This window comes from Corvus cornix, chromosome 9 (assembly GCF_000738735.6).
Source record: "Corvus cornix cornix isolate S_Up_H32 chromosome 9, ASM73873v5, whole genome shotgun sequence".
NCBI lineage: Eukaryota > Metazoa > Chordata > Aves > Passeriformes > Corvidae > Corvus > Corvus cornix.
This window is the reverse complement of record NC_046339.1, coordinates 16,731,139-16,757,988: the sequence shown is the minus strand read 5'-3', so window position 1 is coordinate 16,757,988 and position 26,850 is coordinate 16,731,139. Positions and strand designations below refer to the sequence as shown.

General features: G+C 39.8%; 1 protein-coding gene across 7 annotated transcripts in view; it reads left to right on the top strand.

Moving 5' to 3' along the window:
* The window catches only part of NYAP2 (neuronal tyrosine-phosphorylated phosphoinositide-3-kinase adaptor 2), a 136,805-nt gene that overhangs the window by 23,585 nt on the left and 86,370 nt on the right, over positions 1-26,850 (top strand). The window contains exon 1 of one of the 7 annotated variants that reach the window (XM_020584936.2): positions 12,888-12,972. The exons of the other annotated variants lie outside the window; for them this stretch is intronic. The gene's annotated coding sequence lies outside the window, so the exon portion shown is untranslated. Of the gene's footprint in view, positions 1-12,887; positions 12,973-26,850 lie in introns of those variants that run through there. 7 annotated transcript variants of the gene reach the window in all.

Sequence of the window (26,850 nt, the reverse complement as noted above, 5' to 3'; positions counted from 1 at the left end):
GTGTCTGTTTGATTTCACAAAGCTGTACTAGCCTGTCTCGAGGGTTTCTATGGTGTGAGGTCAAATTCTACATGGCCAGCAGAGGTGCTCACTTGAGCTCAAGCCTCAATGCTCTCTGTCGCTGTCAGGCATTGTCCTGGATAGGTTTTATGGGGCAGAGCAACCAACAGTTGCTCAGTACTTGGGTTTACTGCTTACACAGTAGCTGGTGTGCACGTAAATAGTGTTGTGGTGCCTCCTGCTCCCTGAGCCAGACAGCAGGGAGGCAAGGGGCTGCAGAGGCCAGGGTGATGCAGGTGGCCTGGGTGGAAAGCTCTACAGCTGGGGTCCTCTGGCAGCTGCAAATCCCATCACAGCACGAACCCAGGGCATATAAGGCAGAGCTGCTTTTCTCAGTGTTAAAGCTAAGCTTTGCCCTGTGTCCCAGGAGACAGCTGCTGCCACCTGGCATGGGCCTGCAGCTCCTGAGGAAACACATTTGTACAAATAAAAACACAACAACAGGAGCCTTCTTTCAATCCTTATTAACTGTGTTTAGAACAAGCATTGCACATGAGTCCAGGTGTCTGTTGGAGGCTACTAGGCTCTATTTTAACTAATAGTGAATATAGGAGTCAGAGGGTTTTTTTGGTGGTTGGAACACAGCTCTGACTACTTACAGTAGTGTTTGTATACTGGTTGTGCACTAAATAAAGTAAGGTATAAAATATGATGGCTCTCAGTATATTAGCCTTTGAATACACTGGAGCTCCCATGTAAAAGGAAAGGAAATTCAGATCTGCTTTTTTTATAAAGAACTGGTACACCCATATGAGGGTTTGCTTTCCTCTTGTTGGTAGATGATGAAATATCAGGACAAATTTGTAAACTGGAATAATTTTTCTCTTCCTGTCTTGGTTTCTTGTTTGTTCAAACAATTTCCTCCCCTAGAAAGTTCTATCAGCCTATCTGCTGCTTTCTTATCACACCTAAAGAGTATATTAGGCCTGTGTGTATTCTAGTCAGCTCTAGCAGAAATATTGCATAATGTTGCTTTTTCTATTTCCAATCTGAACGGCCCAGCGAGAGCATGCTGAGAGTTAGAAGCTGCCTGCTTTGAAATCTACATGTAGGGATCCCCCCAATTTTCCCTCGTTACTGAAAAGAGCTCAAGAATGGCGGTCTGAAGAAGATGACATCAAAGCAAGGCAAAAAAACCACATAAGATAAATCATGCAAAAGTAGAAATATTTCAAGTGTTTAGAATTCTCCTGGTCTAATACCTCCAAATGTAGCAAATAATAACTCAACATCTATTGTCTTTGTGCTTTCTTGCTCTACAGATCATTAGGGAATAACAAAGTCTGCCATGAGAAACATTTTCTCAGCTTCACAGTTATGTTTTTCTCCTACAAAATAATTGTGATGAATTGAAAAAGCATTATGTATACTTTTTAAAATGTAGACTTTTAAAATTTGGATTTGTAGGAAATTCAACCTTTTTCAAACTTTTCTTTTGAACTAAAACCAAAAAGTTTTTTGGTTTTGTTGGGGTTTTTTTCTTTCCTGTGAAGTGAATTTGAAAGGCAACATCCAAATTTTTTCTTTCTATATGTAGTTTTAAAATACTGAAATTAAAGGTCACTTCATGTTGAAACATCTACATGTTAAAAACTTCAAATGTGACTGCTGAATACAGATTCAGTGGATATGCTCACTTTTAAGTTTTTTCTTGACCTAAAACACTATCAAAAGTGGTACAGGCTGCAGATGGCCTAGCTTTCAGCAAAATCTTTCATCATCTTCTCACATAAGGTGAGATTCCAGATTAAATATGGTAAAAATGTAGGAGTGGGATGGAAAAAAACCAAAACCCAACCAAACCAACCAACCTACTGGAAACATTCAGCCTACTTGCTTAAAACACTCACCCATGTTGTCCCTGTAAGGCAGTTAATCTCCAGATCCTTTGGATGTGTGTTCTGTCTTGTGGTTTTACTGTGATTTCTGTGCTGGTGACAGCAAGAAAATGTGCCTGTGTTGGGCTTTCAGTGAAGTGCACAAGGAGCAGTCTAGGGACAGTAAAAGGGGGCCTGAGTTAGGATACACCTCACTGACTGAGATCATCTGAAGGGTAAAGTAGTTGATCCACATTTATTTCAGTGTGCTTTATGAACCATCAGTGATTTAAGGTGCTACTTGTTCCATAGTGCTTGTCAGTCTGCTGAAAGAAATTCTCCACCACCAGAGGCAGTGAAGCAGAAATAGGAGAACAGAGAGAGGCAGCAGAGGAATTGGAATTCTCAGTTGTTTTCTGCCAAAACGAAAGGAACAGGGTGGTCAGATGTAATTGTCTGTTAGCAATTTGCAGTCCTACAATTCACCCTTTCCCTTTCTTGGTTTGGGAAGTGGAAGTCCATTTCTCTTGTATCTTCTGTAGCATGTGGAAATCTTCTGTCAATTCTCAGGGAAAAAAAAAAAAAGAAGGTGTAAGATCTCTAAGATTAATCTTTCTCTAGCAAGTGATAGTGCTAGGTTGTGTATTGAAGAAGGCCTTTTCATTTCATTGAAAGAGCAAATTGAACTTTGTTTCATTTAAAACATTGAATTTTCAGTTCTTTGCCTTCATTCCTGACCTAAGTCCAGGACAGTTAATATTACTGTTATTATTTGCACACTTGAATTTTTATTTTTCCCATTTTTTTTTTGTCATGTAAATGTACACTTGAAGAAAATTGAGGTGCTAATTTGCTAAAGGTGGCCTTTCCTAGACAGACTGGTTTTGGATAATCCCAATGCTTCAGGAGACTTGCAGCCTCCAAAGTTTAGATGAATTGATTGTTGTGTTGGCAGTTTTAGGTGTGTGTTGAGCACTGCAGTTCTAGTGAATACAAGGTTTTACAGGACACAACAGTCACCTTTTGGTTCATCAAGTTGGGGATCTTTTGGCTTTGCAAACCACAGCTGTGTCCTTGAGCAGATGAAGCTCAGATTCAGCCATTTTCAGATTAAATTTTTGCACTATGTCCCAATGTAAATGCCTCCACCTATATGACCCAGGTGTTAAAGTTGTAGCAGAAGGTGCCTGGATAAACAGAATTGCCTGAATGTTTACTGTATGGCTGTAAGTAACTTAGAATTTGCAAGGGGATGCAGTCTCCATATGGTGCAGACCTGCCAAGCTTTTGGTTTAAAAGTCTGCAGTAGCCTTGAAGATAGCTGAGGTGAGTGGAACTTGTTTAGAAGGGTGAACATGAAATGACAGCTTGAGAAGGAAATGCACTGCCTGCTCTTTTTCTCTCCTTCTCTGTGAAGTCAAAGCATTGATCTATTTTTAGTTGGAACTAAAACAAATTTCAGGTTGTTTAATCAAAATGGATTCTTTGCTTCCTCAGTGGTATCCTCAATTTGCAAGAATTTTCAGTTTCTTCATTGTGTTTATGAGACCACAAGATAAAAAGATATCTAATCTTGCTGGTTTACCACTGTGTTTTTTAAAGCTTGGGATACTTATTAGAACCAGTCAAAGTCCAGCAGATGTAATTTGCTGAATAATTTGTTTGACAAGCAGTGGCAAAGTTCCTTAGATGGTCCATACTCTCCAATTGCCTCACCTACTGCTTTGTACTTGCTTTGCTTTCACTGCTGTGTCCTCATTTGTCTCTTTGCAATACTTTCTGCTGAAAGTGATGCAAATCACTTTTTCCAGTCCTTTTCATCTTTCTCTGTGTGTGCATAGGAAACAGTGGAACATCCTGATCTGAGCATTCTGAGCCTGTGGTAGATAAAGCTTTTACAGGATGCACTCAGACCCCACTCTGAGCCCACTCACCTGAACACGTAAGGGAAATGGGAGATGCAGTTGTGCATTTTTTAACAAATGTCTCTCATAATCTGGCGAAGCATCCAGGAGCAAATTTACCTTATTCCTAAAAGTAGCCAGTTTTCTCCCACTGCAGTTTTAGAATCTCATTGCATACATGATTAAATATTTAATTTTCAGCCTAAAGGAAATAATTTTGGGAGTAGAGTTCTCAGCCTCAGCATTTTTAAAAAAAATATTTTATTTTTTATTTATCAAGTGCCTCAAAGCATCAGGAGAGAGGTCTTCTCAACAAGGCGCAGTCTGTGACTATTTTTCATAAGATGGGATTTCCACTTGTAACAGCTGTGTTGCTATTCTTTTAGGGCCTTTATGCCTGTTCATGGAGGAAGCTATTAAGACAGTTTAGTCTTTATCCTCTTCCTTGGAGTCTGGTGCTTTTGATTTGTTTTTTGTTGATTTTTAATGGGAATGTGTGATGAGTCTGTGGTCAGGTCACACTATATCCACAGTGGAAAAAAAGCCTGTGTAGTCATAAACCCTCCCAATTTTGAATGCTGTATAAATGTTTGTATGAGGTTCTAATTGTGAATGAAGGCTTGTATGTCAGTTCTAATTGCCTCAAGTGAACTATTTCCTGATCATGCTGATAACACATCCTATTGCAATAACCATGTCTCAGCCATGGTAGAATACCTGTTGAACTGGGATGGTACTTACAAAGAAAAAGAGAATGACGCACCCACCATTGCAGAAGATGTTAAATTTGCTTCCACTTTGATTTCATTGTATTTTTCCAGATGAGAAACCAGAAATAGATTCCAACTGGATCTATTAATAAATAGATTTTTAATCAATATATTCTCCCACTTTTCCCAAACTCAATTTGTCCTGAAGCAGTGAAGGCTAACATAAATTCTAATGCAACTTCCTTTATTTACTGGAGTAACATCTGGGATGAACTTATTCCTGAACTTAATTTGCAATAAACCACTGGGGAAATGCTATTTTTTCCATCTCTGCATGGTTTATTTGTGAGTAGCCTATTGTATTTTGACATTATTAGGGTAAGAATGCTGATGTAGGGGGTCCTGATTCAGCTCCTATTTGTTATTCATTTGTACCCCGAATAAATAGTTCAGTGCTTGCTGCTTGCCATGAGCCATCCAGCTGCTGAAGCTGCCAGAGACTGCAGCAAGCAAAACAAAAGGTCACGAGCACTCCAGGTCTTTTGGCACTACTGCAGCAATCCTTCCTTACAGTTGCATAAGCAAGCAACAAATGCAGCACACTCAGTGCTTTTCTCAGCTCGGCTCTGCGTGATCATTAGCGGCTTTCTACCATGTGGAGTGGTTCCAGCCCAAGGGAGATGAAATCCCACCTGAGAAGTTGTTTCTTCTTCGGCTGATGCAGGCGGCAGCTTCTTCCGTTGCCGTCCTTTTTAGGTGTGACAGGCTGAGAAGGAGCAGCGCCGCTGCCGCTGGCATCGCGTGCGACGGCCGCGCCTGATCCCGGCGTGCGCTCAGCACATCGGGGCATCGCATGGAGGCGGCGGGCCCCACACGCCAGCTGACTGAAACGGTGTGTCAAACTCGCTGCTGGCTGCGCCTTGGAGGGCTTGCTTGTAAAATCACCGTGCTTTTTGAGAGGATGTTCCCTCATTCACGCTCAGCCAGGTTTCGTCTGACTCTGGGATGCTCGGAAAAAGAGGGCACTGAGAGGAGTTTCATTCTGCCTCGTGACTGCTGTGAAAGGGACAGAGATAAGCAGTGCCTGAAATCTGGAGGGATGCAGTGATAGTGCCTCCATGTGCCTCTGGCACCAGGGAGGAATTGGGTCAAGAGCAGCAGCCTGCTCTTCTGGTGTTTGTGAGCATGATGGAGATCTGGCTGCTTGCTGCAGGTTTTTTGCAAGTGTCTGTAAACTTTGGGTGCCATCAAAGAGATCAGGCTGCCTAGACTTCAACCCAGTAGGACAATTTCTGTGTGCTACTACTACCTCCCATGTGGAAGATTTTTATATATACTGATAAATTACTTTCAGATTCCTTGGTTAAGCTGGCTATCAAGCAACATCTTCGAGAAAAGAGGTTATGTTATAAAATGTCAAGTTTGAATTAATTTCCCAAGCATTTTAAAACACTTCAAATATTTTAAATTTCTGGTCATGTTCATTCACTTACTGGGGTGTTTTAGTTACTCTCTCTCTCCCAGACAACTCAAAAATAATGACTCCTTTTAAAGGCACTGTGATTGGCAGGACTATTCCTAAAGTATTATGTGGTAGGCAATTTCCACCCATATTCTCTTTTCAGACTTGGGATTGATAGGATAGGTGCCAAGCTGTCACATTATAGCCTTTGGTAATTAAAATATAGGATGGCATTAGTATTGGTTCTGGATAATTACTTGTTTTTTGAGCAAAGCTTTGACAGACAATATTATGGAAGGTCTCCAGAAATTTGATTTAAAAAGCTCCTCTCATGCCACAGAAAACAGACATTATATTTTGCAGGTAGGGCTATTTGGAGACCAGTTGGTACCATTTAATGTAGGGGATGGTTGAATGATTTGTGGAAAATAAGGTTATCTGACAAATTCAGCCCATATTTCAGTTAATAAATAATTCATAAGCTAGTCGTGACTTCCACAATGCATTCATTATTCATAAGGGCTCACTGAATAATTTGTGCAAACAAATTTCAGCCTATAGAGTACCCGGGAGTTGTTTTGTGCTTGTTATTCTTTGTGTGTGATCGTGGTGTTTGGTTTTATTTTCTTACTATACAAAACTTAAGTTGGAGGGTAGTAGATAACATTGGATAGTTCCCAAAGCAAATGGAATCCTTTCCTGTGTGAGACAAAAAATTTTTATGTCGTGCTTTGCCAGTGCTGATTTTAACATAAAAACATTGTTGGGACTGGAGCTGTTTACATCTTCAAGCAGAAGCCCACATAGATGTGGTTCATTTGGGCTTAAAATTGTAAGTCCAAACACCAAGTGTTGTCCGGTTCTGCATGCATTTTCTCAGGAAATGTTTTTATGCCTAACTGGATGTCTCTTCTTTGTCTTTGTTTGTTTGTGGTTTTTTGGTTATGTTTTTTGATTGCTTGCTTTTTTGTTTTCCTCCTGCAATAGAATTTTCACATGTGCTTCTTTGCTGCTTTCCTTCTTGTGAAAATTGCAATTCATTTGATTTCCAGGGGAGTTGGATATTGAGGAAGGGAGAAGGGATGAGGAGTAGGAGATAGTAACAGGAATATAAGTAACAGTAAAAAGATCTCCTGGAAATTATATATACATTTCAAAAGTTTCCAATAAGAGGGCTTGAGCTGATGTAAATAAATTCTCAGCTCCTCATAAGTCCGACAAGAGCTTAAAGGGGAGTATCCTGTTGTGTAGAGGAAGAAGGCTGGAGAGACTCATTTGAACTCCCCTGCCATATGCAGCACTTTAAAGGACAAGAAGTTACCAGAGTAGGGCTTTGGAGAGAAGGATTTTCTTTTCTCTCTGCTGTTGTTACAAAATGAAGAAAGTCACTAAACCTGTGTTCCTTTGCTCCCACCCCGCCCTCCCAACCCCCCCACCTTTGCCTGCTTCCTATATTCAGACTGTGAACTCCTTGCAGAAGTGACCATGTCTCATTGTGGTCGTGCCCACGATGGGGCCATGGAGGTGTGTGAGGGATGCTGGAGGCAGCAGCACTGAAGTGCCCTGCCTACAGACACTTCCCTCAGCCTCAGTGGGACCGGTGGGGTGTAACCTCTGCATCTCCTGAGAAAGGCTGCTTCGTTTTTTTTCCATCATCTAAAGCTGAAAGCTGCTGGATCAGAGGTCGTTGATCATTTTAGGAGTCTCAGACTGATTTTCTCCTTTTGTATCTTGTCATACTTTTTTAGTAATGGAAAAGTCTCTAAATGTAAAATGGAGGTAGCGCTCCTTAATAGCAGATTCTGAGACAGACTAAAGTTCAGAAGCCGCATAACTCCATTACCAGTAGGAAAACAACTGGAATCAAGTTTTCAGTTTTCATTAGAGAGAGAAGATGAGTTATGAAAGAGTTAATAAGGTATTCCTTAAGCAGTTATGGAGATGTAAATTTTGAGGCAATAGACCTTTTTGTCAGTAGCTTGGGTTAACAACTTGTTAACTCTAGTGTGATTCAAAGTGCTACTTAGCTGGTTTATTTGGAGGGGGAGTAGAATATGGTTTAAAACTGCTACTTACATCTGGATGTTTAATGTCCCAGGTTTTTGGTTATTGTAGGCATCAGATGTCTTTTGCACCAGACATCTGGAGTGATAAGCAAACTCCACTTTTTGTGTATACACATAGGTACATGTGGTGGAGTCCCAGAGTTACTAATGTGCATCTTGATGAGAAAAACATTCACACACATCCTAATTATTCCTGTTTGGAAAGCAATAAATAATAATGTTGTCTGATATTTGTACAACTGCACCATCCAGAAGCTCTGAGGAAGATTAAACCGGCCTCATGCTTCACACTAGAATGGCATTTCTGAAGGCCTAGGTGTTGAGTGCAGCTCCTGAGAAAATCTGAGGTACTGACTATTTGAGATTGTATTTGGATGCTAGAATTAAGTTCAAGGATTCTCGTGAGATGTGTGATGTTCAAGCTGCATTCCTCAGGCAGTGTCTGTTTCTGTGTGGTATTTGTGATGGTGGGAGGAGAGTCTGGATGATTTGTTCAGGGGGTCTGGATGCCTCTGACCTAGTAGGGTGAAAGCTGGAGACTCAGCTATCATGTAAATCTGTCATTTTGGGATGACAATCCCTGCTTGGTATCAGATACAAGACAGTGACCTCTTACCATCATTCCATCAGACAGCAATTGTTGTAGTAGAAATAGTTCCCTCATTTACACCCACTGGTTCTTCACTGGGAAGGAGAGTAGAAATGAGTGTCCTCGTTGCCATCATTGGATGTTGGCCCAGCTTCTAAATTAAAAACACATTCCATATGTGAGTTTAGGCACTGAACCTTGGTGTTTGGCCTACAGTCATAACTCCCTGGATCCAGACAGCTCTCAAAAATTTGGAAAAATTTAACTGAAGATCTAATTCTGGACTCAGTTTTCACTGCCTGTTAGATGCTTTCATAAGCTTTGCCTGTCTCTGAGCCACAGAAATAAAGCTGTGTTTTCCAAATAGGAGATAACCAGTTGTTCTGCTGGAATGGGATGAGATAGTTCCAAAAGTAAACCTTCCAAGGTAGGAACAGAGCACACTTGTAGGTGTATGTTTACTGTAAAGAAATTTCTGTTGTGCCTCCAAAGAAAAGGGTTGTTTTTTACCGAAACTGTAACATGTGCCCAGCTGAAGGACTTTTGAGCTATGAAAGAAGAAAAAGGGAAGTAGAACTTCTTAAGCCAGTTTTGCTGTCAAAACTAGGTGCTTCCTAAAGCTGCACCCCCACTGCAAAATGATATAGACCATCATGAATGAGATACCCTCTTTTGTAGTACTCATTTTGTCTGAAAGAAAAAAGCAAATGTCTTTATTAAAGGGCTCGTCTTTTATAAGCCCTCAGTTCATCTTCAGTACTTGAATGTGTACAAGTAACAATGATTACAGTTGAAGAGATGCCATTATGCCGTATGTCCTTTTATTTGTCTCTAGGGAGTATTTGCAAGTACAGAGATAAGTGGAAGTTATTGCTATGATAATCAAACCATGTGAGTCATATGGTATATAGAAATTATATCTTATTTAATAAAAAAGCTTTTTTTTAAATTAAGCAACATTTCATTTTAAAACATGTATAGGCTTACATGTATCTCTCACATCTGGTACGTAAGATTAAATAAATATATGTGTCATGGAGATGGCCAAAATCCTGTATGCAGTAGCTGGAGATTATGTGATCAGATCTGGAGCCCTCAAAAACAGGTACCAGTCTATATGTCCTCTCACATACTGTGCTTAAATTATCATATTTCCCTTCTCCCTCTGCATTAAATGGGTGCTAATCAATTGTATAATTTAATTGGCAACACTTTCATTGCTTAGGTTATCAATCCATATCTTTTACTAAATTCTGCCCTCCTTATGTCTAAAAAATATGAGTTTTTGAACAGAGAAATTCACAGCTGGACACTTCTGATCCCTCAGTAAATAACAGAGAATGGAATTAATTTAATTTCTTCTTTGTGTTCTTGGTTTAGATTTTCTCTTTCCTAAAGATTTGTTTTAAAGTTTATAGTCTACCTACTAAGAATACACATATATAAAGGATTTTAGTGGAAGGAAAAAAATCCATCATTATACTCTGCCTTCCTCTTCAAGAAGTTATTAATCTAAAATCTATCCCTTTTTATTTTACCAGATTTGATCAGTTCAAGGCATTTACAGAATATTCCTTATTGATTACTCCTAAATATTTCTGTAGCTGAAATGCAATCTTTCTTCAGGTAGCAGGAAGGTATCCCTTCCTACTCCAGGCCAGAATATCCTTGAAATAAGAAATCCCTCATGAAAGACCATCTGACCTAATCCTAAACAGGGAAGAGGATTCACTTTGTGGGTAAAATCTAGATTTTAATTATGCATAAGTTGAATAGAGTAGGAATTGGCTGATTGACACTGACACAAAGAATGGCAGAAAACAACCCAGGGCTTACTCCTGCTGCATCCAGTTGATGGAAGGATTCTCACCCACACAAATAGAAATAGAATCAAGCTCCAAATAACTCTGGTATTTTAGCAACTGTTTGGGTTTTGTGATCTTCCTTTCTTTCTTTTCTCTCCTCCTGACAACCTACCTGTCAGGAAACTAACCTACTATTTAATCTAATGATGTGTTTACATTTATTAATCAGTTTGAATATATATTTTCCTTGGTGTGACATTCTTTCCCCTTGTCTCCTCCCCCACATCTAAGCTGGCGTCATTCAAAATGATAAGTATCTTCCTTCCTTTTTCACTTGAGAAAGTGGCACAGAAGTTAAAGCACTTCAAAGAGATTGTTATCTCTCCATAGCTATTGTATTATTAAACATCAGCCTCCCCATACCTATGTACATTCTTCTTGATCTTTAAGCAGGAAAACAAAAAGAAGAGGCATCTCCTATGTTTGTCTCCTCTAACAGATGAGCATTAGCTTTTCACCTTTCTGCTGTAAACTGACTCGCTTTGTTGGAAATAAGCTGAACTAGGGCAAAAAGATTTGCATGCTGCTACAGAAAGCTACTAATATAATATCTCTACCAATTGATTAAATTGTGAGGATGTTTGATTAATGATAGCTTGGTCAAATGTGACCTTTTAAATATAGGACAGGATGTGTGTCGTGACTTGCAAGATTTAAAGTGGAGTTTTAAGCTGTGGACAAGGGGAGGCTTTGCTTGTCCGTTTTGCTCAGCATGTCTCAAATAGGTTTTAGCTGTAGCAAATTAGGTAGAGCTAGATGAAATGAAAGCCACCTCCGGATGAATTATCCAACTTAAAACAGCTTTAACATACTATTTTTAGATTTAAATATTCCTGTTTCATGGTGGGAGATGCCAAAGTTAATCTACTTATGAAGATTCAGACTTCTGAAGTTTCCACATGGGGTCTGTTCAAGAAAACAAATTTTCTGTGTTAGTGTTTTAAACAAGTTTAATTTTTGAGTTTTATTTTAGCTAGAGGAGGCAAATTGCTATCCAGGACCACATTTTGGTATGTAGACAAATCCTTACTGAGCCAAATTTTCAAGCATGTAAACTCGGATTGTGCCACCAGCTTAGATGAAGCGACAGGATTTCTGCCATCAGCCAAGGAATTTTCTTCTCTGGAATCAGTCAGTGCAAGTGGTAGGTGAGGGGAAAGGATGACATGGCACTAGACACTCCTCATTTTCTGCTATTTCTGCAAAAAGTAAAAAAAGCCTGATCAAAGGTGTTCAAAAATCTCTCTCCTCTTACTTTAAATGGCAGTAGACTGACTGTATGGAATTGTAACAGTCAAGTCACAGGAGGCAGGTGACAGCATTTTGCTTGGTTTCAGACACTGCAGTAGGGTCTAATGAATGTATCTGCTCGTTAATGCTTGAGCTCTAATTCATTGTTATATATAACATTACTGTTAGTGCTGCTGATCTACAGCAGAGGGCTGAATGTGCAAATAGCTTTTCTTCCAGTCTGGAGCTAAATGTTGCTGGCCTGGCTGCAGTCCCAGCTGGCTGGTTAAAGAAATGTGTCAAGGGATCACAGGAATATAGACATCAGTGGCACATTTGGAATTAAAGCTTGTTCTGAGCTCTTGATTCTTTTATTCTCCTTAAAGATTTCTATCACAGTGCAGTGTGGATAACTCTTTTTAGCACAAAGAACCTGTCCAAGCAAGTGTCTGAAGTATGGTTTCAGATGGGTTTTCTCTAAGGAAAATATTTGTCTTTAAATCTTTTCAGCTCTAATTAAGCCTGCATACCTACATTTCATGTCTGTGTGAGCTGTAATTGCTAACATTTGCACAGAGGAGCAAATGAGGAGCTGCCATGGCTGCTTTGTAAAATGCAAGTGAGCAGAATCCAGCAGCCAGGCCCAGTCAGTTTTAATGGCTGACTGACTGGATCTCTCAAAAAAAAGGATGGAGCTCTGCTGCGTTTGGAGCCTGCTCAAAATAAATGTGCCTTCACTTCAGAGCTGGGGATTGCAAGCGCTTCTTCCCTTCAGGGATTAGACTGCTTTGTGCAGCACTGCCAAGGGAAGCTTGGGGAAGGGCTGTGCTTGGGCAGGAACTGCAGCCACAGGACCGAGATGCTTTCACTCCCCTCCCAGCCCATGGTGGAGTTACCAAAACACAAGGCTGGTATAGCAACCTGGGGTAACAGCTACAGAAATAAGGAAGGGAGGGAGGAGAAGCAGTTGTAGCTGGCTGGATAGAGCAGAACCAATTCTTGTTCTGCTGTGCCTCGGTCCTGCCTGTCCTGCTGGTGCAGCAGGTATGTGTGGGTGTGGTGGAGTTGTCTTATCCCCATTTTCCCTCTTCCCTTGAGGCAGTAGTAGCTGCTTGCTAATAGGCCCATGGCAGAGGGGATGGACCTTAGCTCAATTATGCTGTGGATCCAAGCTTGAAGAAGAACACTTCATTTCTTCTATTTGCGGGTTTGCTTGTTCTGCGTGAATGGATGAGATGAATCTCTCTGTGCAGCATGGATATGTGGGAGGTATGTGCCTTTCTGTCTCCAGGCAATAGCTACCTTGCTTCTGGAATCATCTTTTTGGCCTGATTTTTCACCTTGGCTGGCTGTCTGTGTAAGTGAAGGCATAGTCTGAGATTGAATTATACTGCTGAAATGTTACTGATGTGTTAAACTGGTGTGAAATCAGACTCTGACTACTCATGTCAGCTCTCTGGGAGTAAGGAAGGAGCTGAATTGCATCCATCCAGCAGAATCAATCACTGCATGCAAATCTGGTACCTTGTCTGAGACTTCAGCAGAGACTTTACTGTGCTCAGGTGAGATACCAGGTCAGGTACATGAATGTCTACTAGTGAACCAAAACCACAAGTCTGTTGCATCAGCTTTTATCTACTATGGTTAAAATAGAATTTATTCTCTGGGGTTATTACTGTCACTCATTATTAAAGGTCTAATTAATGCTGTTGATTCTTTATTATTGGTTTAGAATTAATTTCTTATTTCCCACTTCATGAATGTTAGCTATGTAAAAAAAAAGGCTTTAATTAATTGAATGACTTAACTTTTCCAATATACATCAGGCCTGTTCTTTTCCACATATGTATCCAGAAGGGCAGAATAAGAGTGACATATGGTAAAAGGAAGCAGAATGTCTAAGCTCAGGGCATTAAAGTGGTAATAATAAAGGCCTCACTAAATGGAAAATACCACCAGTCTACTCCGAACTGTCTTGATCCTCACTCAATTCATTTTTATTGTTTATAGTGTTAATTATTCTGGGGGGGTAAAAAAATTTATATCAATTTAATTCATAGCATGGTTGTTAAACTGTAAATAACTAAAACTGCTGAAGCTTTTCCTCTAATAAAATTGCAATTGGCCTTTTAAAGTAACTGCACTAATAAATTTTCCTTTTTCCTCCTCCTCATACTTAACAGAGCAGAGATCCTTAGCTGCCGTAAGTCAGTGTCATTCTTTTAGTCCTGTGGTGTTCTCTAGCCTACACCAGCTGGGAATTTGGCCCAAAGCAGGGCTGTGACAAGGGAAGAGAAACATCACTTCCAAGGTATTCACGTATTGGATTGTTACTCTGGCTGAAGTCAGTGCACTGCTACTTATAGAGGAGCAAAAAAGGACATTACAATTATTTCTACTCATTGAGATGGCTTATACACAGTTATAGAAATTTGGAGTAAAAAATATGGTTCTGTTTTGCAGCTGCTGCTGGTTACATGTTAAACTGGTTTTGTTAGCAAACAGAACCAATGGTAACTGTAATGCCCCACTTTTCCTCAGGATATGTAAGTACTGGCATGCTGCTGCTTGGAGCAGCTTCTGATCCACATTGTACCTGATGTCAACAGTGGGGCTGCAAAATGGGGCAAACCCTTCTAGATCCATCCTATTTTAGTCCCATGGTTTGAATGTCCATAACTACGCACTTGAACAGCCTGGACACCTGCTGTGGAAGGACAAGAGCCTCCAAAGGATGAATACTTTTATAAATGATGATATGAAGGACTAAGCCAGTCTTCTCAGGCAGTATGTATGGTTAAGCAAAGAGGTGAAGGGAGGTCTTCCATATTGTGAATAGCCTGTCCTCCGTAGCAATCTTAGACTGTTCCGATGTTTTATTTTTATTCTCTGTGCCATTTCTGATAGCAGCCATGCCTAGAGATAATTTTTTTCTTAAAATGACCTTAGATATAGTAATTCTTTTGTGCACAAGAGTGCTTCAGGATTCTCTGCTTCCTACTGTCAATATATTTCTGGGGTTTGGCTGTGAAGTGTCTCTCGCTGTGCTTAATGTACTTCTAGCCCGCTTCGTCTACAGAATCTTCATTAAATATTGAGGCTCGTACGTTTAACCTTTACAGCTTTGCATGTGTACAGAAGATTTTATACATGAAAATGCACATTTCCAGATGCAGTGATCCCGTGTTGTTGTGTTTGTACCCCCAAATTCCACGTACCTTCGCATTCTTACAGCAGGTATGGGGTATTCTGGGAGCAATTTTCCCTGCATGGGAGTGTGGCAGAAGCCCCAGGGTGGAGCACAGTCCTGGCACTTGGCTCTGGTTTCGGGTGCTGGATTGTGCAAGTGCATCACCCTGTTCCCCCACAGGATATAGGGCAGGGGTCTCCCCCATCCTGCCAGCAGAACCTCCATCTCCCTGTAAGAGAGTCTTGGGAAAGGCCACCACCCAAATATGTCGCATAATGACATTGTTGTAGCTGCAGTTTCCCAGTTGTACATAGAGAGTCATTTCTCCCGTTGCAGACGTGGGAGTCTGTGGACACACCAGAAATTGGCCTTTACATGTCAGATTGCAAGGAACCTGTTCTGGTGCCTAATTATTCCCAGTCTGCAGGGCGGCCGATTCCCTATAAATAGCACTTAGTCTAGTCTCAACCTGTTAAAAGTGGATGACGATTAACATTATTTTTTCTCCCCCAAGTATTTCATTTTGACAGCACTATAAACAAAAGCTCTTCTATGCATCTTTTTTTGCTGAATTATTTATTTGAATGTAGATATGAATCATTGTTATTGCGGAATACAGTGCAGTCAGGTCCTAGTACTAAAACATCAGTGCTAATTAGCTGGAAATAAAATTGTCAAAAATACTTGATTCTAATTAGGGTCTTTTCAATGTTTATACACTATGGACTTGATCTTCCTCTCAATGACTGTGTAAATCTGGAACGCCTTCATTTCCTCTAGTATGGTATTCATGCAAATAAGATGGTAACTTTATGGCTCGTTCTAATGGTTATTATACGCTGTTAGCTAAATGAGAAAGCAGTTCAAACTTTAAATTGTTTGATTAAGTAAAATCAGTCCACATGTTTTCTGCTGCATATCTAAAGCACAGAAATATTACCAGCTATGCAATTCCAGAATTACAGATCTGACCATATTCTGAAAAACAGCCCCATAGTGTTACCTATTTTACATACAACTATGTATGTATAATTAACTTACTCCTTTTTATAGATGGAATTGTTCCATTTGTATGGCAAAAGTGTTAGAGCTGATCTGTACAATGAGCAGTAAGTGTTGAAAGCTATCAAGCTTCTGTCAGGTTTCCCACATAGTTCATTTTACCATTATCTTTCTCTTTGAAATCAACTATGTTTTTTTCTTAAGTGAAGCTACTTCTTGGTTTAATTCCCCACTTGTTTCATTCCCTATCCATTTTCCCAGTTTTCCTGTTCATCAAAATACCCAATCCTGCAGTATTGCCTCTGCTTTGTACTTCTGTCCCAAGAGGTTTGTAGAATAACCTTTTGATGGGTGGGCCCAAAACTTACATTTAACCAGATGTGAAATGAGTTTGGATTTAGTATTTTACTCTATGTTTTCACAATTGAGCCAAAGTTTAGATTTGTATCTGAACCTCACTGAGCTCTGAAATAGGTCACATCTAATGAACATCTCATCATTGATAAGCAGAAATTTTTTGAATCCTGAGCTGACTCTCACTGGCTCCTGGTGATCAGCCTGGGACAGCTGAGACATTTCTGCAATTCCCTCAGTCCAGATTTACATGCTGTAGGCTGTTCTCTGTAAGGTCCATGTCCTCTACTTTATAAGTATAAAGACAGAAAAAAAAAGTATATTCTTTTGTTTTTCTGAAATGAAAATGAGAGTAAATCATAACTTCTTTTTGTTAAGAGTTAAATTCAAATGCAGTTGTGCCAAACTAACATGGTTGCTATTAACATGGTTAAGCTATATATTTTTGCAGCTACTTAAGTAGGAGCTAAAGTAGAAAACATTTTTTACAGCAAATAATTGACATGTGGTTTTTCTGCTTTATAAATTGCTTAAGGGGAGTTTACGATTTTATTCATAGATTTATAAATTTGTTATAAATGTTTGGATAATTCTATGGCTAATCCTTGAGCTGCTAAATAGTTTATAAACTCTTTACTTTTTATTTTGAGGATTTTTAATTTAGAATTCAGAGGCTGTCAGTAGCTGGCTTCCTGTGTTCTTGACTAGTTCTGGATGGGTATCGATACCTTTAAGAGTACTTGCAGTAGTAAAGAGATAAAAGTGACTTTAGCGTGCTTGATTTAGCAACACAGCATATTAGGTTTCTGGTATGACCATCCCAGTTGGAATCTTGCTGTCTGGGAATATTCTCTAAAGTTTAGTCCTGAACCAGGTCTGAACTGATCCCTGGTAAGGGTGAACTACCTCAGATATTGACTGAGGGATTTGCTCACCCCACGATCTCTGAGGTCAGGAAAGAATAGAAACTGCTTTGCTGTTTAGCTGAGAATTAAGTTAGAGAGGTCTTCTGAAGAAATGGATCATTTATTTTTCCACATAGGCCCTGAACTAATTGCCAGATGAAACCGTTTCCCTGTGTCAGCGTCCCTTGCTGTCCTGAGTTCTGTTTAATGGAGACTTGAGCAGGTTCTGTTGTGCTGCAGCCCCATTAGTACAATCTGGAGAGGCCATGTAGGGCGCTCACAGATGTATAGTGATGCATACATTTGCGTTTGATGAAATATAACCCAATAAATTGAGAGATTGCATTTATCACCTGTCTGAGGAGGCTGAGTAGGGAATGGGAGATGCTTAGGAAAGGGCTGTTCAGTGTGCTTTAGGTTGTATCTCATTTCATTGCAGAAACTCCAACTCAGTCAATTCTGTTGCATTTAAGATGACTGTAATGAGGGATGTAATGTCTCTATGAATTACCTGAAAATCTTTTAAAAGCTCTGTCACTATTCTTTCCCTTGAGATTAAAGATGAATCTTGGGTATTTGCCATCTAGGAATCTACCTAATTACCTGAGGTTATACATCGGTCAGTTAGAGCTATTTTATGAAGGACAAGGGAATTGTTCTAGTGTTTGTAAAGTCAGAAATTGGGCACAATCATTTCCCTGCAGATTGATCTGGGGAGACAAAGCTAGGAAATTCCTAACAGGAAACTCCTATTTCATGAGATGATCCATCTTCTCAAGTGGGTCATCACCTCACCTGTTGGCCTTGATTGCATGAGGGCCTCAGACTGGGCAGTAGACAAGGCTCAAAGGATGTATTGCTGCATCCCAGAAAGCTGTTGGCTGTTCACAGATCCAAAGGTATTTCCTCTAGTTATAAAGCAAACTTCCCTTTCTAGGGGACATTTCTATACCTGAATAAAAAGAGTAAGGATGCTATCAGCCCTTCCCTTCACAGAGACAGCCTCATGCACTACAGCAGCAGCTTTGCAGCCCCATTAGCTTCATCACTTTCCATGCCTTTCCCAGGCTGCACTGAACTCTACTCCCTGAGCGGCGCCCATTCTTTCAGAGCATTTTAACTAGCAAAAGAGTTGCTCATATGGAGCAAGTAGTTTTGCCATTCCTTGAAGATCTGTGCTCCTCATTTGGCTTGTCTCATTGACATTTCTCCCTGGCCAGTTCTTCTGGATTTTGCATGGCGCAGGCTGGAAGGAAAGGGTCTCAATTGTCCAAAAGCAAGGTGAGGGCTTGTGGCTTTTGTTTGCAGGCTTGAGTGGGTTATTGCACCCATCCTCCTTACCTTCCTGCTGGAGATGGTTAAATGAGATGTATCCTCTCGCTGATTGCTGCAGTATGCAATCAGGCCTCATTGATATGCTGGGCTTTACAGTAATTTATTGTAATTTTTCAAAGGCAGTGGAATGGCTTATTGTGCCTTAATCTATCCTAAAAGAACACATCTAGAAACTATTTTCAAGTACTTTCCAGAAATATTATGACACTTTGTTGACAAGGTAACTCCATCTAGAAGCAGCACAAGAAAAAACTGAAAAGATGGGGATTACTTGATTTTGAAAAAAGAGTGAAGAACATGCTTTACCATAATTCCATGACACTTCTTTGAGCTGAAACTAATGAACAGCAAGTTATAAAGGCTGTGGATTTTGATGCTTTTTACACTATATCCTAGGACCATGAGTTCCAATAATGGTGTTAATGCTAAGTATGTCTTTTTATGTATTGTGCACAAAAGTGCCTTATAAAACATTGGGAAAATAGACAGTTCTTTGATGGTTTCTGCAAAGTAATACTTTATATTATGCTTCTACAAGTGGTTTTCTACTTAGAAAACAAGGTATTTTCTCCTTCTGCTAAAACACAGCTCATCAAGCCTCAGTTTTATTTTTAAAATTACAGGAATTTATTTTTAAAGTGTGGTTATTATCCAAAAACTTACCATCCTGACCTGGTGAGTATGTGTAGCAAAAATGATTTGGTTTTCAGACTGAGTTGCCTGAACTATATTTCACACATTATAAGATCCATTAACACATACTAGTAGAAAAAACGTGGCCTTGAAAATGCTCTGCTTATACATATAGAAATCCACAGGCTGAGGTTCTTCGCTTACCACATGTGATAGCCAACACAGAACTGGAGGAATTTCTTTTTAATAATTAATTAAATTACCTGGGAGATAACATAGAGATTAATATTAACATTTCATTTAATACTTGCTTGGGCTTTCTATAGCTGGGTAAACCTGAACTGTGATTTGTGTTTGGATCATTGAAGCACTTCCATAAGTAATAAGCTTCTTTATTCTCAGAGGCAGTATCACACTCCTGTCCCATGGTTTTAGGGTGAAATAGAACCTTCAAGATAATGATCGTACTTTTCTTCCTACCACAGAAAATGATGATTTATTTGCCTCTGGCCACCTTGTAAACATCCTAGTGCATAGGATTTGAGAAGAGAAATGCAGACGACATCTTCATTGTTTATACATACAGTGATATTTATAATATGTGGTTGCCCAAACTAGCAACACACAATTTGATCTAAGCACAGATATAAGTTCTCAGGCTCAGCCTCAAGAATAAACAAAATGGCAAAACAGAAACTCAAGGAAATTATCATAGACTGAATATTCTGAAGTAGTTCCAACTTGTTTTACTTGGTGTTTGACTTAAATCATCAGATCATCTTTCTCTGTCAGAATGGCAATTTTTGTTTTGGAGAACTGCTTGTTATAGATGAGTTTTGTGAGGGAATGGTGGTCACTACGAAAAAAGTCAGCAGTTTCATGATGTGGTATCTAGAACACTGGAATTACTTCCTGACTCCAAACTTCCAAAGAAATTCTGAATACCATTCTTGTGCCAGCATTGAGAGCCATGTCAGCAGATCTAAATAAATGGGTTTGTTTGTGAGCTCAAGGCTCTGATCAAGTCATGTACTAAGGTGGGCCTGTATCAAAATACAGTAGGTGAGGATATTTGGTCCTGATGTAGGTCAAACATGTTGCATGCTCCTGTACCATCATGGGGCTTTACGAAATACAATACAAAGCCTTATATCTGAGCATTACATCTTCCCAAAGAGTGTCATTGCATTGTCACTGCACTCGTGGTCCCTCTGGTAATTGTGGAGATGCACAGAAGGTAAACATGGTTTATGCCTTTCCTCAGTAGTGGAATTGAGAGTAGAAGAGAATAGAGTTCGCTCTCTTGAACAGATGCATTTTATATCCAGTCTAGAGAGAGAACAAATGTCCTCCTATATGGAATATTGCCAGTTTGAATCCTGATGAAAGGATTAGTATCTTTGGATCTGAGCCCTGAAAATGCCTGATTTAATACTATGTCTTTTACAATTTATCCTGCCAGCTGATGTTTTACCACTGTGTTTATATACAGGGTTATCCAAAGGGGTGCCCATGACTTGTGTAGGTCATGTTGTTGTAGCAATGTATTCCCAGTGCCAAACTGGACAGCTATTTCCCCTAAAACCTGTGTCTGTCATCAGCCTGTATCAGATTCCCTCCAGTGTGTTTGGACTGTGCTTTAGACTTTTAAGGCATGTCTTTTAAGTAGCTATTGGTAGTTTCAAAACCTACAATCCACTTCAACCAGGCTTTGATTCCAAGGCCACTGTGCTGTAGGAGGTGGAAGCCATATCCAGCAGCATTTGTATGGACAATGATATCTGCAGGGAACATGCTGCCTTTTAAAAGACCGCATGGTTAACCTCTTATGAGTGTTGTTTGTAAAAGAGAGAACTGTGACTGTCACATCTCAGGGTCTGACTTTTGATAGCTCCATGCTTTGTTTCCAACCAAGGAATTTCTGTTGTTTAGCCCTTTTTCAAGGAGATTCAAATGCACTGGAGACAGGCTGAGGATGGGCACTGAGGAGTCTCTTCTTGCATAGCTTCTCCTCACCTGCCATGATGAGGTGAAAGGTGCTGCTGCTACCAGCTCATCTGTGTTTTAAGTCCCCCACAAATGACACCTGTAACAGGTTAGGCTGCTGGGAAAATGTTACATATTGTTCATTTGTTTGGGTTTTATTGTGTACCTCCTCACTGGCAGAGCCTGGGATAAGGAAAAAAGTCCTTGACCTAGATTAAACACAACTTCACAAAGAACCAAAACATCAGTTTGTTATCAACACCATTCTCATTCTGAATCCAAAACACAGTTTTGTAACAGCTACTGAGAAGAAATTAACTCCATCCCAGCTGGAACCAGGGCAGTGTCACAGCGAAACAGATTTTGCATTGCTTTATTAGAAAGCATTGGACTATTCCCATTAAAATTTCTGTACTAAGGATTTTACTGTTAACTGTGCATTGACACAGTATCTTGTGTGAGTGATCCAAATTTAAATGGCTTTATACTCTCCGTCAACATGATGTATCATAATTGCTTTTTTGGACAAGTTACAAGCTGAGCGTAAATATTTAGTATTAATGAGTTCAGGTTTATTATGTGTATCTGCAGTGCAGCAAATATGCATCGATCCATGAAGTATCTTACTATGCTCAGGGCAAGACTTCTCCCTTTCTTCTTCATCTTCCTCTTCCTGTTTATCTGGCTTGTGCAAAACAAAATAACTTGTTTTTCTCCACTTGCTACGGATCCCCTTGGAACCCACCATGTTTACTGAACACACTCTTGCATTTATGTCTGTCATGTCTTTTGTTATGGACAGATTGTCCAAATAGTCAAGTACGTTCATAGGTTGCTGGCCGAGGACTATATCATAGTGACAATGTGATGTATTTTATTTCATCTTTTTTTGTATTTATATTGTATTTTACAGACTTGCTTCTCCTGCTTGTGTGCTGGGGAACTTTGGAAAGCAAGGTGGGAAATAAGATGGCAGCTGTAGATTAGCCAAGAACATATATAAAAGCCTTTGCTTTCCAGGTCTGTGGCTGCAAACCCCTTTTGTGCTCTCAGGCCAAAGACTTGGTCTTCTCCTGAGAAACTGCTATTGTCATTTGTGTCAAAAGAGAGTGCACTGGGGGGGTCTTCATAACATCCACAGTTCCTTCCTGAATTAGTGTGTGGTGCCTTGTGGTGCCCGCCTCCCTGAGGGCTCTGAGGCCGTGTTCAGACCAGTATTTGTGTGAATTTCAGAGGTGAAACTCTAGGCACTTGGAGAAAAGCAGAAGTGTGACAAAGGGTGGTTCTGGGTTTGAGACTGCAGCTTGGGAATCATGGGATGTGAATTCAGGTTTTGGCTCTGCATCATCTGCCAGCCTTTGAAATGGGGTAATAGCAGCTATCCAAGAGGAAATGATCAGGAGATGCCAAGGCAGTGTAAGTCCCTGAGACTGTGTAACTGTACAAGGCAGCTGCCCATATCTGGATCCCATGTACTCAGTGGGTTTCCTGAAGTCCTTGCTCTCCTGCTGCCCTGCAGCTCCACTTGTGGGCCTAATTCTGCTTTGTCAAAACAATCTTTGTAGTGTGGCCTCTGCTTTCCCCTGTGTTCCTCATGCCCTCCTTTCCCCTTGTCCCTGGATTAAGATCCCTAGATTAAGATCAAGTGTTGTAAAAGTCAGAGCCAGCATACAGCTGCTGACAGCTGTGGTGGTGCTGAACATTTGCACAGGAGCTCCCTCAGTGTCTAACATGGAGTGCACAGGGTGACCGGTGGTTCTGCAGCAACAGGGGGCATACAGAAAGAGGAGAAAACTGCGAAAAGATGAGGCTAAAATAAAAGGCTGAGAGAAATGAGAAAGACAACAGTGGATGTTTCTCTCCAAGATCTCCTCATGAATCCTTAGGTTTCCTGCTGCCTTCCCACATTTTATAAATGGACTGAACAGATGACAGTTTATATATATAAACCTAATGAGATGCTGCTAGTCTTCTGTGAAATTGGTTGGATACCTAGTGATAAGCTAATATTTAGTAGCAGTTTTCCCTCTCATGACAGTATGAGTCCTAAATATCCAGTTTTATTTGGTTTCTTTTGTAATAAGGCAGATGATATTCTCATTAAGGCATGACTTGGCTAGAGCCAGGCTCCCTCTGCTCAGGCTGGCTGGTCTGACAAGATGCTTCTGGTCTCTTACAGCTCTTGTGGAGACCGGTCTCCCAGGGGCTGGCTGTGATGGTACTGCCTGCTGGATATGTGCACACTGGTCCTGCCTCAAGGAATGAGAAGAACGCAGTGCAAGGGAAAAAAGGCTGTTGAGACCACCCTGTTGTGGTAGGAGTGGCTGGCCAGTGGCTTAGTCTGCATCTCTCAGTACTGAGCCTCTGCTGGTCTGTGGCTTTAAGGTTCCATAGGGTTCTGCAGCAGTCTGTAATTGCTCTGTGTCTGAGCCGACCTGGCCTGTGGTTAATCATTTACACATATTCCACAGACTTGCTCAGAAAGTGGTAGGCATTTTCAGCGATCGGGATAACTACTTCTCTAATGCCAGCAATAAAATTGCCATTTATATTAAAAGACCTGGAGTGCTTAAAATTTAGTTGGAAATAGTAGATGAGGCACTGCTTAATTTTCTCTTGCCCTTTCAATATCACAGTCAATTTTTGCTGCTGTTTTTAATAATAAATTGAAGAAAATGTGCATGCTGTAAACCTTTCAGCTATGATTAAACTCTTAGAATTTTGTTTCTTATTTCTTTTTCTTTAAGTCTTAGTAAATGAATGGTTTTAAAATAAAGTGGAGACAAGTAATAAGGCCTGTTCTGAATAGTTTGGAGGCCCAGATGCTACCTGATGGGAGGCCTTTCTCATGTAATATCTTGTAATTTACTTAACCTTGCTAATATTTTATAGCCATAACTGCAGCGCAGTAAGAACTCTGCGGTCATTCTGTAGGGAACTCAGCCCTAAAATTGCATATAAAAATTCTGTGCTGCTGGAGCTTGCTGTAAGTTCAATTCACTGACTCACTCAGTGGTTTTATCAGCAATTTAAACTAAAAACACCGGTTTGGAAATTTTAAAGATTTTTTTGAGAATTCCTAAGTGGGTTTCCATTGTGAAATAGTCATAAGAACAAGCTTGCATTGCTAATTGTCATATATCCCTCTCATATGTCTAACAAAAAAATGCCTTAAGTAGTGTTGGCCACTGACCTACTAGTCACTTTAAGCCCCAGTGGAGGCAAGCTTCTTTAAGGGTGTAGATTTACCTATATTTTTGTTCAGCCTTCCAAGTGTAAAGTTAAAACTTGATAGATTAATTTCCTTTTGCCTTAATACAACAAAATACAGACTCTATCAACCACGTCACTGCAAGCTCACCTTAATGATCTGAGCTTTTAGACTCACTCAGCCAGAAAATAAATTGAAACATACTAGAATTAGGTTCTTGCAGGAACATTTTCTGCCACAGGAGTTCTAATGGGCAGGTAACAGACAGACTGGGCAAGGACCTGAATAATAATAAGACACATTAGGGATGGAAGCTAGCAAAATGACAGAAAGTGCAGCAAAACAAAAAGGAACAACAATGGTCATTTTTCTCAAAGAATACCAATAGAGTTATTAAATCACATATTGGAACATTGGCATTGGAAACAGCACTAGCTGAGATTGGAGCTTTCTGCATGAGATGTGTGAGCAGTACACGTGTGTGTAACTGTCACTAAAGGAAGTTTTGGGGAGCTTGAATCTCAAGAACTTTGTATTTTGGGTGATTTAGGCTCTGTTTTGACTCTCAATTACCTTGCACTTTGCAGTTAAAAAGCAGAACAGAGACTTGTCTGACTCACATTCTTCCTGGCCAGATGAAGCAGAGGGCACAGAGTGCTCCTCTCCAGGGACAGTCTTAGACATTTGTCCAGCCATTCATATTCACTGTAGTCACTGAGTGACTTGATTTGGGAGTAAAAAAGCTGACTTTTGTTTATTTCCATAGAAAACAGGGCAGTTTGTTTATATTCTCTGGCTCTGTAGTCCTGACAAAGCACAGTGGGACAGATCTGAGCCTGGCTTTGACAAAGGATGTGAGATTGTGGTAACGGGACAGAGGGGACTGGGGAGTCCTGATCAGGTTTCTCAATTTTGAAGTGGTTTTTGTCCAACTTGAGACATAATGATTTGAGCCTCTGGTTTCAAAATCAAAATGTAACCAGCTTAGATGTTTTCTTCTTATTAGTCTGCATCTTTGACAGTTTTGTGACTTTGCAATCAGACTCTTCCCAGCTGAAATAGGTTCAGTTCTTGTTCTCACAACCAGTGTAAACCTTTTGTGGCAGTAATATCGATGTCTTTTTAAACGGGATATTTAGCTGCTCTTATTGTACATCAGTATTAATACAAGAATCCAGTGTTTCATTTTCTGTCTGTATTCCTGTTTCATTTAATCATTAAAAAAAAATATTAATCCATAGACTTTCTTTTTCTCTTTCAGTTCATTAGCCAAATTTAATGTTTATCTCATGAGAGTGAAAAATGCAGGGAAATAGTTAATTTCTAGTTGTTATGCTACTTCTGGTGTACATAAATGGAAGTATATAACAGACTTAGGAATGCATCTGTCTTCCTTTTTCTGCTATGCACTACTCAATTCTGCTGAAAGTGAGGAATAAAATCAGTGCTGTTCATTTTCCTATAATTTGAAGCAATCCATTTTCTCCTAGCCTGAAATTCAGGTTATGTCCCAATCCCACTGTGTTCAGAACATGAAGGAAACACTCATCTGTTCAGTCCTAAAAAAAAAATTCAAATGTGGCTTTAACATGTCTCTGCTGATGTGGCCTTCCTCTGACACACACTGATTGCCTGTCATACTCTTTAAACCAAAGCTATAGATCTGCATGCTCCATACTATCACTTCAAAAAAGGGATCTAATTGTTTCTGCATGCAGCTTGAAGGGCAGTAAACACAGATTACTAAGTATATTCATAAATAACTCCAATGTATTGTGAAAGTTTATACTTTGCATTTTTTTTTATCTGCATTTTATCTGCATTTCACGAATTACAGTTGCTAGCATCTAGTAGACAACCCAATTTTGTCACTTTCACAGGAGGGAATCTCTAGTTAGGAGATATTTTCTTTCCTTGATACTATTATTTTGTGAGTCCTCTTGAAGCTGTTCTGGGTCTTGAATCAAAGCTATCCTAATTGTATTTGATACACCTATGAAATATCCCTTTTTTAACATCTGAGAGTGGATTAAAAGTGTCATCTTGGATCACTAACAAACATCTTGGAAACTCTATAGTTTTGATTTCCCAAGTATTTTCTCTTGTGTCTTGCAACTTTAAATTGTATTTTGTTTTCCATTCCAGAATCCAATAGCAGGACTATAAAAAAGCCTTGGCTCTCATTTTAAGTGTGTTGTGGATATAAGGCAAAACTTGAAAATATGACAACAGGTGACTGTTTAACTGAAAACCCACCATGGGAAATATACTGATTTTACACTTCACAAAGTTTCTAGAAGCACTTTAGAGCTGCAATAATGTAATTGTGCTGCATCTATCTTTTCTTACCTCTAATCTTCTGTTTTTGTTGTAAAGCAGTATATCCACTGGCTAAATAACTAGGTGCTGATAGCTCTTACTTAACAATTGTTATCTTCCACTTCTTACTGGGTTAAAAATGAAATGAAGAGTCTAGAGACCAGAATAATGAGCTGGTCATCACCAGGAATTAACATTTGTATGCCATTCTA